The sequence below is a fragment of the Rhinatrema bivittatum genome, chromosome 7 (assembly GCF_901001135.1).
Source record: "Rhinatrema bivittatum chromosome 7, aRhiBiv1.1, whole genome shotgun sequence".
Classification (NCBI taxonomy): domain Eukaryota; kingdom Metazoa; phylum Chordata; class Amphibia; order Gymnophiona; family Rhinatrematidae; genus Rhinatrema; species Rhinatrema bivittatum.
The window spans coordinates 73475674-73492096 of record NC_042621.1 but is presented as its reverse complement, the minus strand read 5'-3'; the positions used below and the strand labels follow the sequence as shown (position 1 = coordinate 73492096).

The 16423-nt window shown below is 43.0% G+C and overlaps 1 long non-coding RNA gene across 1 annotated transcript; it reads right to left on the bottom strand.

Moving 5' to 3' along the window:
• Positions 1–524: 524 nt before the first annotated feature.
• LOC115096102 lies at positions 525–15789 on the bottom strand. Its single transcript, XR_003857965.1, has 3 exons — positions 15652–15789; positions 6674–6792; positions 525–1368 (listed from the first exon to the last, which is right to left on the bottom strand). It is a non-coding gene; the product is annotated as an uncharacterized LOC115096102 (long non-coding RNA).
• Between the last annotated feature and the right edge of the window lie 634 nt (positions 15790–16423).

Below are 16423 nucleotides of genomic sequence, written 5' to 3'. Positions count from 1 at the left end.
TTTTGTGAATAACATTGAAATTCTCAGGCAAAATAAAATAAAAAAACCGAAGCAAAAAGTCCCTAGGAATACGATGCATATACTTTGTCCCTTGGCATTTTATTCAGTTGACCACCTGCACAATTCTTAGTCTTTTTTCAATCTATGCACCTGCACAAGAAGAAAGACAAACACGCATTTTTTGCACTTAACCAGAAACTGAAATTACAGTTCATTTATTGATTTAAAGTTTTTATATACCGCCATTCGTTGCACATTACATCGGTTTACAAGGAACGGGTGTAACAATGTATAAGAATCACCTAGAACTAGTGGAACAATAACAGTAACATAATTAGAGGTGAATCAACAAGTGGCGATAATATACAAATTCCATCAAGTTTAAAAATACTCCTGACCCCCCTGACCCCCCCCTCCCCCCCCCAAAAAAAAAAGAAAATGAAAGCTCAAAACAAAGCAAACATAAATCTTTCTCAGCTGCTAAACCAGGGGGTTCCCCAAACCTGTCCTGGGGACCCCCCACAGCCAGCTGGGTCTTCTAGGATAATCCGCAATGAATTATGCATGAGATGAATTTGCATACCACGAAGACTCAGTATATGCAAAATGTATTTCATGCATGTTCATTGTGCATATCGTGGCAAGCTGCCTGGCTGTGGGGTCCCCAGGACAGGTTTGAAAAGCTTCTGTTCTATGCATATTACCAGCCTGGAAGTCTCCTACAAACGTCCAGAGATCTCACATGACCACGTGACCTAAACTGGATTCAGATCTCAGACCCTTTGTATATGGACAATGTTTAAAAAAAAAAAAAAAAAAATGTTAGCATCCCTCTGCGTATATCTCTGTAGCACCTGACCTCCGTGACATCTTTACAGCTAGGCCCCAGAACTAAAGTTTTCCTCATTTTTATTAGAAAATTTGCCAGAACGAATTGTTAAAATTGCTTTACATTCTTCCTGAGAGTAGCTGTTGTAGATTTAAAATAACATTGCAAAGCAGCAAGAAGTCAACTATAATTATGTTTGCATATTTAATCTAGTAATTATGTTAGGAAGCACAGTTTGAGTGGCAGCAGAAATTGATGCATCATTTATCTAATTACATTGAAATACACAAATCTGCACTATATAGCTCCACTTCAGTGAAGTAACCCTTTGAAAATGTTTTAATGTCAAGTGGATTATTGTTCCTGTACAAACAAAAAAAGTATCCAGTTTGCTCAAAGCAGCAAAAAAGATGGTTTCTTCTGTAAATCACCGCGGCAAAGTTTTACCAGTGAGTCAGTCCAATATGGCAAATATTCCATGAGAGTTTACATGATTCATTCCAGGGCTTTCATGCACATCCTGTTTCACAAATGTATATCTGTTTGAAAAAAAAAAAATGGTGGTATTCTCCATGGAAAGGTCAGAGGGTACCGTTATTGACATCTGACTCTCATCCTTGGACACTTTAAAAGAATGATGATCAGTAACGAAGCTTTGCTGGCTCCCTCCAGGAGATGACTACTTGTGAAGAAATTAATATTAGGGCAGCGTGGGTGTGGGATCAAGAAGGCCAGGGTGAGCAGATATGACTTTTGATTGCACCAGAGATTGTTTCTAAGGAAAAATGAACATAAGAGATATTTGGCAATTTCTGTTGGATTTGGCAAATGGCTTCCTTTTTTTTTTTTTTTCCTCCTGTAGAAGGATTACATACTTCAAAAACTACTCTTGGTGAGAGTGAAAGACCTGCATTGGAAAGCAGCCTAGTGGAGCAGTGAATTACTTGTTTTGAATCACAAATGAATGTGGGCCGTATTATGATGTACGATGCAGTATTGTCACATTGGGGAGGGGGGGGGGGGGGGAAAACCATCTTTTTGCTCACTTCCCCCGCCCCACACCCCGGACCAAGGACTGCATGAGATTGTCCGGTGCCATTTTGCATGATAGAGCCAGTTGGGGCAGGGGTGCTCTCCTGTTTCCCATGAACATTTAGGGCTAGATTTTCCTATGTCGCAGGGCTCCCTGAATAAACGCGCTGATGGAGGGCAGGGGGGGGGGGTGGGTGTGAAGTGGGGGGGGGGGGGGGGCGGGCCTGCGAAAGCCTGGCAGCGATCGCATTCTCTGCGGTGCCTGCTTTCGCACCCAATAACGCCATCATAAAAGGGTGGTGCTATTGGGCGCGAAATAGGCAGTGAAAATGCTCCTTAACTTTTCGCCGTCCACGCTGTTTTCGCGTCGTCCGCCCCGGGTGGCCTGCCGCCCTGACTCCTCCTGTTCGGTCTTGACGCCGCCCCTTTCTAGTGATCGCACGTGAAAAGTCCCTTTTTGCGTGCGATCGCTCTGGAAAATACCCCCCTTAGATTGCTGCCATGGGATAGGTGGAAGATCCTGGCCTGGGGAAAGGGAGGGGATGTGATTTTTGGTAAGCAACTCAGGGATCCTTACTTCAAGACCAAAGGGAAAACATCACAGCCCACAGTGAGCCTTGTGATAGCCGGGGGAGGTAACTCGGATGTGCTGCTTGTGAGTGATCGTGCATCAGTGTCTCATCTCCTGCGGTCTCGGGTTTAACATCTATCAGCATACTGGGTGTTTAATATGTTGCTCTTTGGGAGATAATGCTCATCATGTTTAATAAATCCATTAATATGCTTTAAACAGCCAGTTTTTAAACATTGCTTAGTATATTATTGATCCCTTTGTTTGCTAACAAAAACCTGTGGCTGAGTGCCCTATAGAAAGCATCAGAGCACCTTAATAGACCAGTCCCAGCAGTCTGGGCCCGGTCCCACCTTAACACAGGGCATTCTGGGTCCAGGGGGTGTCTCCTTTCAGCAGAAATAAACTGTAGGCTCAGAGAGGCCCTGGGGAAGATGAGGTGAAAGCAGCTCTGTTTAAGCGCTGCTGCACTGAAGTGTGTTGGTAAGAAGCATTGCAAGGTGAGCTGCTTCTTTCTGCCATTGTAATGTGTAATAAAGTATGCAAGAGAAAACCGGAGTCCATATTGTAATTTGGTCCTCCAGCCCAGCCACAGACCGCTCGTGCTCTGTGACATATGCTGTCAGGTAAAGGATGTTCCTCGCTTAAGCCCTAATTTTAAGAAGCCCATGTGCGTAAAGTCCAGGACATACGCGCGTGGCCGGGCCTTGCGCGTGCCAAGTGCATTTGAGGTATGGCCCGGCCACGCGTGCATCTCCCGGTACGCGCACAAGGGCCGACCCGTCCAAAAGGTGTGGGCTGGAGGGGCGGGGCAGGGGCCGGCCGGGGACAGCTCCGTTAGGCGCTGTCCCGGGGAAGTGCGCGTCAGCAGCCGGCCGGTGTGTGGAAGTTATTTCTGCTTGGAAGGAGCAGTTATTTGAAAACAAAAAAAAAATGTTGGCTAGCTAGGTAGGGGGTTAAGTGTTGGGGAGGAGAGGGGGAAAGTTAGGGAGGGTAGTTAGGGGGATAGGGAAGTTCCTTAATTGGAGCGGACTGGGAGGGAACTGGGAAAGGCCCATTCACGTTGCGCACGTGTGCGCGCCGTCATTAAAACCGGATGCTCATGTGTGCGCGGGAATCCTATTTTATAACTGGCGCGCTGGGAACTGCGCGGGCACGGACTCCTGCCTGCATTTTTGGAAACTCGACCCCTAAGCGACTGCACAGGGCAGAAGTTCAAGTCTTCCAGAAGTGTTTGAAAAGGGAAGAGTTTGCAGAAAGTGTCTGCACTGGCAGGAACTCTACCTCGAAGTGATAAAGTGATTGCTCTAAGCAGCACCCGCACAGAGAGAAAACACAAGTGTAAAGTACACCGAAGGAAGAAGAAGAAAAAATCCTTCAGAGGTTTGGTTTTTTCCCCTTCTTTTCCTGGCACTGGCAACTGACCAAGGGGGCTATCCCCGCCTGTCCTAGTCAGTGTCAACCAGTGAGTAAGGGCCGGACAGGCCAGCAGGTTGTTTCTGTTTTTTCCTCTCCCTGGAGAGAGATGCATGGGGGGGTTTATTTCCTGGGTAAAATAAGAAAGGGAACACAGAGGGCTTAGAGAAGTTCACAGCAATGAATTTCTTTGCGGTGGGAGTTCCCCGGGCCCCAAGAGCAGGCTGAGACTGAAGTTGATGGCAGATGGAAAGGCCAGCCGGGTCAGTGGGGCCAGCAAAAAACCATTCCGTTAGGTGCCCAGAGAGAGAGGAAGGCAGAATTAAATGATGGCAGCCTGGTTGCTGAACTACAGGGGAATGCAACAGAGCTGATCCAAAGGGAGGTAGAGCTAAGGGCAAGTCGCCAGCGAGACACTTTACAGGCTGATTCAGTAAAATCCGTGGGAGAGCGGACGATTCAGTATTCAAATTAGGTGGTGTGGTATAAATGGGCAAAAGGAGGCGCTAGGGACAGTAGCGCGTCCATAGCGCCTCCTTTTAGCCCGGAGCGGTGGCTGTCAGCCGGTTTGACAGCCGACGATCAATTTTGCCGGCGTCGGTTCTCGAGCCCGCTGACAGCCACGGGCTCGGAAACCGGATGCCGGCAAAATTGAGTATCCAGTTTTCGGCCCGACAGCCGCCGGCCCATTTAAAATTTTTTTTTTACTTTTTTTACCCTTCGGGACCTTCGACTTAATATCGCCATGATATTAAGTCGGAGGGTGCACAGAAAAGCGGTTAAAAGCAGTTACTGAATAAGGGGTAAGGGAAAACGCGCATCCAAGAGCAGGTTAACAGTGCGCTCCGTCGGAGCAGCACACTGTACTGTATTGGCCTGTATGTTAGTGAGTGAACTGAAGCGACAAACTCTGGAAACCTTGGATAGCCTGAAAGCAGAGGAAGCGCAGCACACCTGTGAGGTGCCTGATTGGAATTATAACCTCTCAAAGGCTGGGAGTTACAAAAAAGGGAGAGAAGTCCGACTTGGTCGAGGCTGACCTGGGTCATCTCAGAGAGTTGCCTGAAAGTGACAGGCCAAAGAGGCTGGCAAAGCATCAGCGAAGCCAGTAATGACCAAGTCTGATCAGGAGCAACCCCGAGAGCAGCCGAAAGGGGATGTTACACTGAAACCTGTCAAAGCATCAATAGAATCAGTGATGACTGATGCTGACAGGAGCATCCCGAAAAATGGCTTAAAGGTGATACTACAATGAAACCTGGTGAAATATCAGGGAAACTAGTGATGACCAAACCTAACTAGGATGGTGCTATAAGGAGCCCTGGTAATGGGCCAGAGAACCCGGAAACTGCTCCACTGGAACAGATAGTACAGCAAACCTCAGAAAGGCAAAACCAGTTTCAGTGCATGACAAGAGAAGAATATACAAGACCTGTGAATGGGCTCATGATAAATGGGGCTCAGGTACAGGGGTACTTGCAACGAGACCAGATGCTATGGAGTTCCATGGGAGGACCAGAGTCCCATGCATGGTTGCAAACAGGAGGGCAGCAGCACCCTTCCAGTTTGGTTAATCCACTCATCCAGGACAGTGTGGCACAGGAAACTGAGGGGGTAAAGCCAGAACAAGAGGATAACATTGAGGCAGTGGTAGAGGTCTGGAGTCCAAACATCCAGCAGACAGAGGAGAAGCCAGATCAGTTTGGGGAAAATTGGGCCCCCTAACCATTGGCAAGGGAAAGAGAGTGAGAAAGCCAGAGCTGGTGAGGAAATACAGTTTTTGGAGATTCAGCCTAGAGTGGAGAAGATGTCAGTAGAGACTGGTGAAATAGACATTCTGGGGAACTGGACTCTTGGGGCTAACCAGGTTGGGTCATCTAGAGAACCAAGAGGGTTTGAGGTAGTGTAAGAAAGCCTTATCTAAAAACCCAAAAGGTTGGGAGAGGTGAACCTCGGTAGAGGAGGAAGCTACCCTTGAGAAAAGGAATCAATGGGTAAGGCACAATGCATTCCCTGTTTTACAACCCCATATTCTATGGTAGACGGAGTTTAGAATAGGACAGAGGTTATCCCCTGTTGAGTCAGGACCCAAGGACAAGCCTGGTGGGGGGGTCATACTGCAGGACAGAGCCCTGGTAGGGACAGATGCTCAATCGGGTAAGGTTGAGCTGAGGGGGAGGTTATGTGGCAGAGTGCCCTATATAAACCCTCAGAACACCTTAATAGACCAGTCCCAGCCTTGTGGGCCCGGTCCACCTTAACACAGGGCATTCTGGGTCCAGGGTGTCTCCTCTGAGCAGGAATAAAGCATAGGCTCAGAGGAGAGCGAGGGAGGCCCTGGGGAAGATGAGGTGAAAGCAGTTCTGTTTAAGTGCTGCTGTACTGAAGTGTTTGGTAAGAAGCATTGCCAAGGTAAGTTGCTTCTTTGTACCATTATGAGTATGTGTAATAAAAGTATGCAAGGAAATCTGTCCTCCAGCCAACCATAGACCACTTGTGCTTTGTGACAAACGCCTAGACTAAAACACGTGCCTTTTCAGCAGTGTCCTGGGCACACAGGGAGATAAACCGATTTGCCCAAGGTCACAAAAAGAGACAGAAGCCGGTGAAAGCAGTAAGCTTTGAATTCATGTTCTGGGTGTCTCCTGAATAATTGAACGGTGTTCTAACCACTACACCAATCCAACTCCCGCTGAGAGGTTTGACCTCCTCGAGAAAAAGCTTACTGTTAAAGGACTGAAAGAGGTAATAATGAATCAACTAAAACTGATTTCTCCACTTATAAAAGAAAACTCTACATCAGATAAAATGACGCATTGACTTACCAGACTGAGTGAAGGATGAATTCTCTGGGAGAGCGAGGGGGTCAAACTTCCAACAGTAGAGGTTCAGCATCCAGTGGTCACTCAATGAAAATCGCTCCCTTCCTATGGGTTCTCGTCCTCTGATAAAAAAAAGGATGAGAATGAGAATATTCTAGGAATCCAAATGGGATTCAAAAGATTTAGTTCTCTCTCGGTAGGGGGTTAAGATCAATACGTTCTGGTTTTTTTGTTGAAGCTGACAAAGATCCTGCTATGAGTTTAGCCAAAAAGAACCTTTTAATGCCTGAGAGCCACAAGACGTATGCACGTCAGAATATATCAAAAAGATTTGCTTTGCTGTGCGATGATTTCCAGGGGAAGTCTTAAATGGCAGTGCTGTATCCCTTCACATTTAGAGCGGCATTTGAATAATCCTGGAGAGTACATGTTTGTAATAAGGCGAAATAGTTTGCAAAGTGAAACGTATTGAGTCAGAAATTTTGAAGTAAATAGTTTCTGAAGTTTCATTGTCATTGAAAATTAAAATTTTCTTTGTATTCATTTGTCTTTCTCATGACTGGGGAAAATAACATGGCATCATGTTTCTTTCTTTCTTAATTCAGGAACTGTATTTCAGGTAAATTCAAAATGAATTTATTGACATCGCTCTGACCAGAAACCATGGGCTTAAATGTTTTGCACATCTGGTTAAGCATGATTTCTTTTGTGATGAATCTGTGAATATTGCCTCCTTTTACATACAACTTATTTGGATATTTAATAAAAAGATATATTAGTAAGTTGGCATTGCTGGCACTAGCGGAAGCAGAAGAGTGAGCGTGAGGAATATTTCTAATAAGAACCAAGCCCCCAGTGGCTGAGATTCCAGGGTTTTAACTGCTCCCTGACTAAATTATCTGAACCTGGAACGGTTTCGTATTGTAAATGCAAATGCTTGATCAGTTATGCATCTTCTTACAAGCCACTATAATTAAAAGGTTTCGTTCTTTTTGTTTGTTGTTTGTCTTAATTTTCTCCAGCATTTTCTCTTCTAAATTCTTTGATTCCTGTGGAATTTATTTGCAAACAACATAATTGTGTATCCTTCTCCTTCGTGATTGAGCATTTTTTCCTACAAGCGATGATTTACCATATGGCAATTAGAAATTCCTACCAGAGATATCTATATTCTGCTTTTAAGATTCATTTTTAGCTGAAATTTTCATACATAACAGAGCAGATCACCCTCTGGCCTTTGCGCTTCATGGGTGGGTACTTTGTATACAGTCCCTGTGAGTCTTTCTTTGAATAATACAGTATTAACATGCTATGGTAGAAGGAATAAGTTTAGGTGACCAAACATTTACAGATGCAAGGAAAATGGGCCTTGGGAAAGAATAAATAAATACTTGGCTTTCTGAAGAATGATCATATTCTCAAAAGTGAGAATGAAGCCAGATTCTTACTGTATACATTAGTAAGTACTTACGAGGGTAGTCAGGACTGTTATCGCTCCCCCACCCTCGGTACCGCCCAAATAACCATATAAACACAAGAGATAGGGTTAATAGAAGGATGCAGTGTATTAACCAATGCAATCAAACTTTACATTTAACACCACAAACCTGAGTCCAAATAAAGACTCCATCAACCAAATCAGTATTCTCTCAAGCAGCATCAGAGCCGCATCCGCCATCACCCAGTGGTGCCCGCTGTCCCTCGGGTCACTTCCCCATCAGCAGAGGTCCCTCCTCCACCCGATCACACTGCCCTTAGGCTGCAGGTATACCGGCATCCTAGACTTATCTGTACTGCTACAGCCAGAACTTAACAATCCCAACAATCCCCTAATAACCAGGGCAAATGTGATGCTGGACCACCCAAGAAAACTAATAAATGAGAAGAGAGGGAGGGAGGGAAAATGCCATAAAAAATGTCAGGAAGAGTCAGCCACACTATTTAACTTTCCTCAGCCTGCCTCCCCCCCAACCATCCTCCCCCGCAGGAAGGAGGCCAATCAGAGCCCAGTGCTGAGCCTATTTAAAAATTGCACCCTCAAGGACCAATAGCCAGAGGAGCCGAGCACAAGGGGAGGGGCTTGAGCATAGAGAGGGGGTCACTCAGACCCTCTCCAAGTTATTGTTCTATTCCTGCTACAAAATGTGTTGTAGATTATTGCTGTAAAAAAATGATCTCTTTGTATAGGATGCAGTAACACATACGAAAGAAAATGTTCTAAATAAAATAAACTTAATAAAAGGCATTGTATATATAGCTGGGAGATATTTATTTACTTACAATGTCTTATTGACCATTTCCCTGGTTAAAAGTAGAGTTATCTGAAGAGGTGTACCGCAGTGAACATGCATAATCGATATTTAGCATATCTGTCAGCCAATACAAAATATGCTAATTACACATTTCACAAGACAGTAATAGAATATCACAAACACACTTTCATCAAAGACCTTAATTTAGGGAGATAAACACCCCCAAAAACCTGGTCTGACGTTCTTCCTACCTTTCATCAAATGCTGATGAAGCATTTGGTGCATGGTTGCAGCCCTTGTCTCATGTCCCTCCTTGTGAAACAGCAGGAAGCACAATATGAAATATGTAAGAGATATCTACAAGGATATTTCTTTTTCGAAAGTGCTTTCTATATCACGGTACTATGCGATTCTTCTGATGTTGAGCAATGACATTGGAAGTAATGTGGCATGTAATCAAGTGCTGAAATTTAAAGAGTGAGGGGAAATCATTCATATCCCAGGTGACTAAAAGCCGCTCTAGTGGCAGCTCCTACGGCCAATCGGAAGCGCTAAGGGAGTGCCAAGAAGTAGGTGTCCGTTTAGCCCTGGAGCCGACAAGGGTCACCTGTGAGCTCTTGCAAGTCTGCCTTGGGATGTGCATAGCAGAGGGGGTGAGAGACAAGAAAAAAGTGATAGATATGAAATGAACAATAATTTGCCGAAATTCGAGAAAAATTTGAATTTTGAATTAGTGCGCATTAATGGGCATTTTTCTTGCAGTTAACTTAATTTTTTCCACATTTCGGAGTTTTTTTTTCATATTTCACTAATTTCGTGTTAGTGTGCACTAAGTCTCGTTAACTAACACGAAATTAATGAAATACGAAAAAAAAAAACCCTGAAATGTGGAAAAAACGAAGTTAACCGCGGGAAAAATGAAGTATGAACATACGATATATAAAAACAATACACATCTCTAGTTAGCATTAACTTTTTGCAGCTATAGGACATTTTGAAAAGTGATTGGAAATATATTTTTAGCTAATATATAGAACAAAAAAAATAAGTGAGCTAATAGACATATTGAGTGTTTATACATATGATCTCATATGAATGAATGGGTTTTGAGTAAGTGTTGGGAATGTTTTTGGATTTTAATATGCATTATTATTTTATTGATATTTGATTAATAATAATGCATGGGGTTCAGTGTTTTGCGGTACTTAAAAAATCTTTTTTAATATAGGTTATGGGAATTTATCAGTTGAAGTTTTTCAACAACATAGTTAAATGGTGGTTTACCTAATTTATTATTGTATGTATATATTTACAAACACACACATACACACACACACACACACACACACACATACACACACACACACACAATTTAAGATCAGAAGGTTCAAATCACCCATTTAGAGGCCACAAAGGAGGCTGAGATAAATCCAATACCAGTGCATTGGAGACAGGCTACTTTTCCATGGGCCTCCCGGTAGTTATTCAGGTAGTTCATGTAACTGTCTTACATAACATCTTGAGTTTGAAAAGAGTCTCCTTGGAAGCCTGGATTGAGGTGAGTAAGCCAATAGGCAGGCCCTTCTCTGTGGGGGTGGAATGTATTATCTGCCCTATCTAAATAACAAAATGCTCATTGTTCCTTTTTGGACATGGAAAAATTGCTTTCGTAACGTTAGCCACATCTGCAATTGGATAGAGGAAGTTCCTGTGGCATGCTTAAGAGAGTGATACCCCAAAAAACACCCACAGTGATGTAGGCCACTATAAAGCATGAAGAACTGCTAGTGTAGAAGGTTAGCATATGGGAAAACATTACAAACCTCCTTTTTTTCTATATCATTGAATGACAGCTCTCCTGTCATTTAGAGGCCAAGATTCAGTAGGCTATTTGGTGAACAAGTTATCTGGCTAAAGTCTCACTGGATATACTTGTTTAAAGTTATCCCGCTACATATTGCCTCATGTGGCTGGATAACTACTTACCCGGATATCTTCAGAGATATCTGGGTACCTAGGGCACCTTAAAAAAAAATAAAATGGGCGGGCCTCCTGGCCTGTTGACCACTCCCCAAATCACTACATGTCTCTACCCTCCTTCCCCCTTCCCCTGTCCCAAAATGGTGCCAAAACCTAAAAGCAAACTTTTAAACTTCCAAAACAAGATGGCTGCAGACCGGGTGTTCCCCTTCCCTCCCCGGTAAAAAAAAAAATCTTTAAATTTCCCTCTTCTGCTGTTCGCCACAGCCACCCCCAGGCTGACACACTCCCACCCATCCATTACCTGCACATTTGGCCCCCTTGCCCGTGCCAGGATCACTCTGCTCTGCGATCCCAGCGGCTCCCAGTGTTCCTTAGGTAATAATGTTGGAAGCGCACTTTTACACTTACACCAAGCACCTAGTTATTAGCAAAGTAAATGCTGGAAGCAGCCCGGATCGCAGAGCAGCACATCGATGCCAGTCTATGCAAGGGGGCCATGCTTGCAGGTAACGGGTGGGTGGGAAGGGGAGAGGTAGAAGGAGGAAATGTAAAAGGCATTTTTAGCAGGGAGGGAGAGGGGAGACCCGAGCTGGCGGTGATCTTGCTTTGGAAGTTTAAGTTTGTTTTGAGGTTTGGACACCTTTTTGGGACAAGCGGAAGGGGGGGAGGTGTTACAGACATGTGGTGGTGGTGGTGGGAGGGTGGACATCAGGTCGGGAGGCCCGTGACTTATTTATTTTATTTTTTTAAGCATTTTGTAAGGTGCACCAGTTACCCAGATACATCACACGAGGCCAGATAACTAGGCCTATTCTGAAGAAGGCTAACCTTGCTCAATACACCCGATATTCGGCTAGGATAGCCAGATAACTCAGCTCCTCCCCAGTACACCCCCAAAATGCCCCTTTTTTATCCAGCTAAATTACAGCCGGATAATTACCTATCTGGCTATAATTTAGATGGATACGTGGCTGAATATGCCACATTTTCCATTTAGATGGCTAACTTTTGAGTTTCCCCATCTAATTAGGCTTTTGAATATGGACCTTTTAGTGTATAGTATTAGAAGAAATTTAGAGGGCAATGCAGTTTTTCCTTTACATGGAACATTCAGGTTTTTAATTTGCTCTCGTTACTTTCATTCATAGTGACGGTAACTTTAAAACGAGCTTGCGCGTGCCCATCTAAACGTGCATGCGGCAGTGAGCAAACATATGCTGAAATTTTAAAACATCTGTGCAAGTGTGCGCCTACTATTTAAAATAAGCCTGGTGTGTGTGTGTATGTTTGCTTCTAATTTTTAAGTGGTTACGCAAGGAAATGCTCTTAGCATATCTTTCCTTAGGTCTTGCCTTTTACATGTGAGCACATTTTTAAAATATGCATGGTAAAGGAAATAGCCAGTTTGACTGCTTAGTCCATCAGTTTGCCATGTCTATCCCTAGGTGAATAAAACCACTCTGGTTCTTCAGCCTGCACGCCTCTCAGTTTACCCAGATCCCTCACTCAGTCAGTGTTTGGCTATAGAGAATTCCATTCTGACTTACACCTGAAAAAGAGCAGCAGTATATATGTGCAGGTAACACAACTGAAAAGCAGGTTGTTAAAACAAGCAAAACCACACTTTGAAATGTTTGTATGCCAATGCCAGAAGTCTAAGAAGTAAGATGGGAGAATTAGAATGTATAGCAGCAAATGATGAGATTGACATAATTGGCATCACAGAGACTTGGTGGAAGGAGGATAATCAATGGGACACTGCTATATCAGGGTACAAATTATATCGCAATGATAGGGAGGATCAACTTGGTGGGGGTGTGGCACTTTATGTCCGGGAGGGTATAGAGTCCAACAGGATAAAGATCATACAAGAGAGTAAATGCTCAGTTGAATCTATATGGGTAGAAATCCCATGTGTGTTGAGTAAGAGTATAGTGATAGGAGTATACTACCATCCACCTGGACAAAATGGTCAGACAGATGATGAAATGCTAAGAGAAATCAGGGAAGCAAACCAATTTGGCAATGCAATAATAATGGGAGATTTCAATTACCCCAATATTGACTGGGTAAATGTAATATCAGGACTTGCTAGAGATATAAAGTTCCTGGATGTAATAAATGATTGCTTCATGGAGCAATTGGTTCAGGAACCAACAAGAGAGGGAGCTATTTTAGATTTAATTCTTAGTGGAACGCAAGATTTGGTGAGAGAAGTAACGGTGGTGGGGCCACTTGGCAACAGTGATCATAACATGATCAAATTTAAACTAATAACTGGAAGGGGGACAATAAGTAAATCTGCAGCTCTAACACTAAATTTTAAAAAGGGAAACTTTGATAAAATGAGGAAAATAGTTAGAAAAAAACCTGAAAGGTGCAGCTGCAAAGGTTAAAAGTGTTCAACAGGCTTGGACATTGTTTAAAAATACAATCCTAGAGGTGCAGTCCCTATGTATTCCACGCATTAAGAAAGGTGGAAGGAAGGCAAAACGATTACCGTCATGGTTAAAAGGTGAGGTGAAAGAGGCTATTTTAGCCAAAAAAAATCCTTCAAAAATTGGAAGAAGGATCTATCTGAAGAAAATAGGATTAAACATAAGCATTGTCAAGGTAAGTGTAAAACATTGATAAGACAGACAAAGAGAGAATTTGAAATGAAGTTGGCCATAGAGGCAAAAACTCATAATAAAAACTTTTTAAAATATATCCAACTGTGAGGGAGTCGGTTGGACCATTAGATGACAGAGGGGTTAAAGGGGCTCTTAGGGAAGATAAGGCCATTGCAGAAAGACTAAATGAATTATTTGCCTCCTTGTTTACTAATGAGGATGTTGGGGAGATACCAGTTCCAGAGATGGTTTTCAGGGGTGATGACTCAGACGAACTGAACAAAATCACTGTGAACCTGGAAGATGTGGTAGGGCAGATTGACAAACTAAAGAGTAGCAAATCACCTGGACCGGATGGTATGCATCCTAGGGTTCTGAAGGAACTAAAAAATGAAATTTATGATCTATTAGTTAAAATTTGTAACCTATCATTAAAATCATCTATTGTACTTGAAGACTGGAGGATGGCCAGTGTAACCCCAATATTTAAAAAAGGCTCCAGGGGCGATCCAGATATAGATATAGACCAGTGAGCCTGACTTCAGTGCTGGGAAAAATAGTGGAAACTATTCTCAAGATCAAAATCGTAGAGCATATAGAAAAACATGATTTAATGGGACACAGTCAACATGGATTTACCCAAGGGAAGTCTTGCCTAACAAATCTGCTTCATTTTTTTGAAGATGTTAATAAACATGTGGATAAAGGTGAACCGGTAGATGTAGTGTATTTGGATTTTCAGAAGGCGTTTGACAAAGTCCCTCATGAGAGGCTTCTACGAAAACTAAAAAGACATGGGATAGGAGGCGATGTCCTTTCGTGGATTACAAACTGGCTAAAAGACAGGAAACAGAGAGTGGGATTAAATGGTCAATTTTCTCAGTGGAAAAGGGTAAACAGTGGAGTGCCTCAGGGATCTGTACTTGGACCGGTGCTTTTCAATATATATATAAATGATCTGGAAAGGAATACGAGTGAGGTTATCAAATTTGCAGATGATACAAAATTATTTAGAGGAGTTAAATCACAAGCAGACTGTGATACATTGCAGGAAGCCCTTGCAAGACTTGAAGATTGGGCATCCAAATGGCAGATGAAATTTAATGTGGACAAGTGCAAGGTGTTGCATATAGGGAAAAATAAACCGTTGCTGTAGTTACACGATGTTAGGTTCCATATTAGGAGCTACCACCCAGGAAAAAGATCTAGGCATCATAGTGGATAATACTTTAAAATTGTCAGCTAAGTGTGCTGCAGCAGTCAAAAAAGCAGAAATAGAATGTTAGGAATTATTAAGAAGGGAATGGTTAATAGAACGGAAAATGTCATAATGCCTCTATATCGCTCCATGGTGAGACCACACCTTGAATACTGTGTACAATTCTGGTCGCCGCATCTCAAAAAAGATATAGTTGCGATGGAAAAGGTACAGAGAAGGGCAACCAAAATGATAAAGGGGATGGAACAGCTTCCCTATGAGGGATAGGCTGGAGATTAGGGCTGTTCAGCTTGGAGAAGAGACGGCTGAGGGGGGATATGATAGAGGTCTTTAAGATCATGAGAGGTCTGGAACGAGTAGATGTGACTCGGTTATTTTCACTTTCAAATAATAGAAGGACTAGGGGGCATTCCATGAAGTTAGCAAGTAGCACATTTAAGACTAATCGGAGAAAATTATTTTTCACTCAACGCACAATAAAGCTCTGGAATTTGTTGCCAGAGGATGTGGTTAGTGCAGTTAGTGTAGCTGGGTTCAAAAAAGGTTTGGATAAGTTCTTGGAGGAGAAGTCCATTAATGGCTATTAATCAATTTTACTTAGGGAATAGCCACTGCTATTAATTGCATCAGTAGCATAGGATCTTCTTAGTGTTTGGGCAATTGCCAGGTTCTTGTGGCCTGGTTTTGGCCTCTGTTGGAAACAGGATGCTGGGCTTGATGGACCCTTGGTCTGACCCAGCATGGCAATTTCTTATGTTCTTATGTTCATAAAAAATATACGTAATAATTGTTCTGAATCAGGTAAACATCAGTGCTTTTTCCTATTCAGGCAGCTAAACTTTCTCTCCAATCAGTCCTCAAGACAAAGATTCTTTAGGTTTGAAATTATTTATTGTACAAATAAATTCTACTTACAATTGTTGGTTTGAAATGCAAGCCCCAAGGCAAGGATCTTTGGTACTGGAGACAGGGTAGCAGGAGGGAGAAGGAGGTCTCTTGTGTTGCAGGAGTTAGTTTATGGTAGAGGTAGGAAGCATGAGGGATATGAGGCTGATTTAGTTTTCCGACGAAGGCATACTCCATGCATACTTCTGAGCCAGCAGAGTGCTGCTGGCTCAGAAGTATGCATGGAGTAAACTGAACTCTCGTTGAGAGCTACTAAAGGAAACACCTCCACAAGCTGGGGGCAGGGGGCAAGGTCCAATGGCAGCGAGCCTAAGAATTATGTAACATAGGGGGAGCATGAAGGACAGTCCCTTGAGCCTATAAGGCACCTAGGAAGACTCAAGTTAGATTGAGGGGCATTCAAGCTCTTCCGATAGTGAGAGAAAGTGGAGGGGGGAGGCAGCTTCTCTTAAGGGCAAAGGCTCCTCTTAAAGGCAAAAGCTCACAGATTTTTATCATGGGTTATAAAAACAGACTACATATATATGTACTAAACATATGCACTAAACATAGACTATAATATATACAGATACAAACATGTACCCACTGCTGGGGACAGAACAATAATAAAACAATAACATGGCAAAGCAAGAGATAAAACAAAGACAATTATGATAAAAAATCATCATCCTAAAAATAAAAAAACACATCAGTTAAAATCAAAAAGTTATTTTATTTATTTGTAAGCTTTTATATACCGTTGTTTGGTTCTAGCCTTCAGAACGGTTTACAGTATAACAAT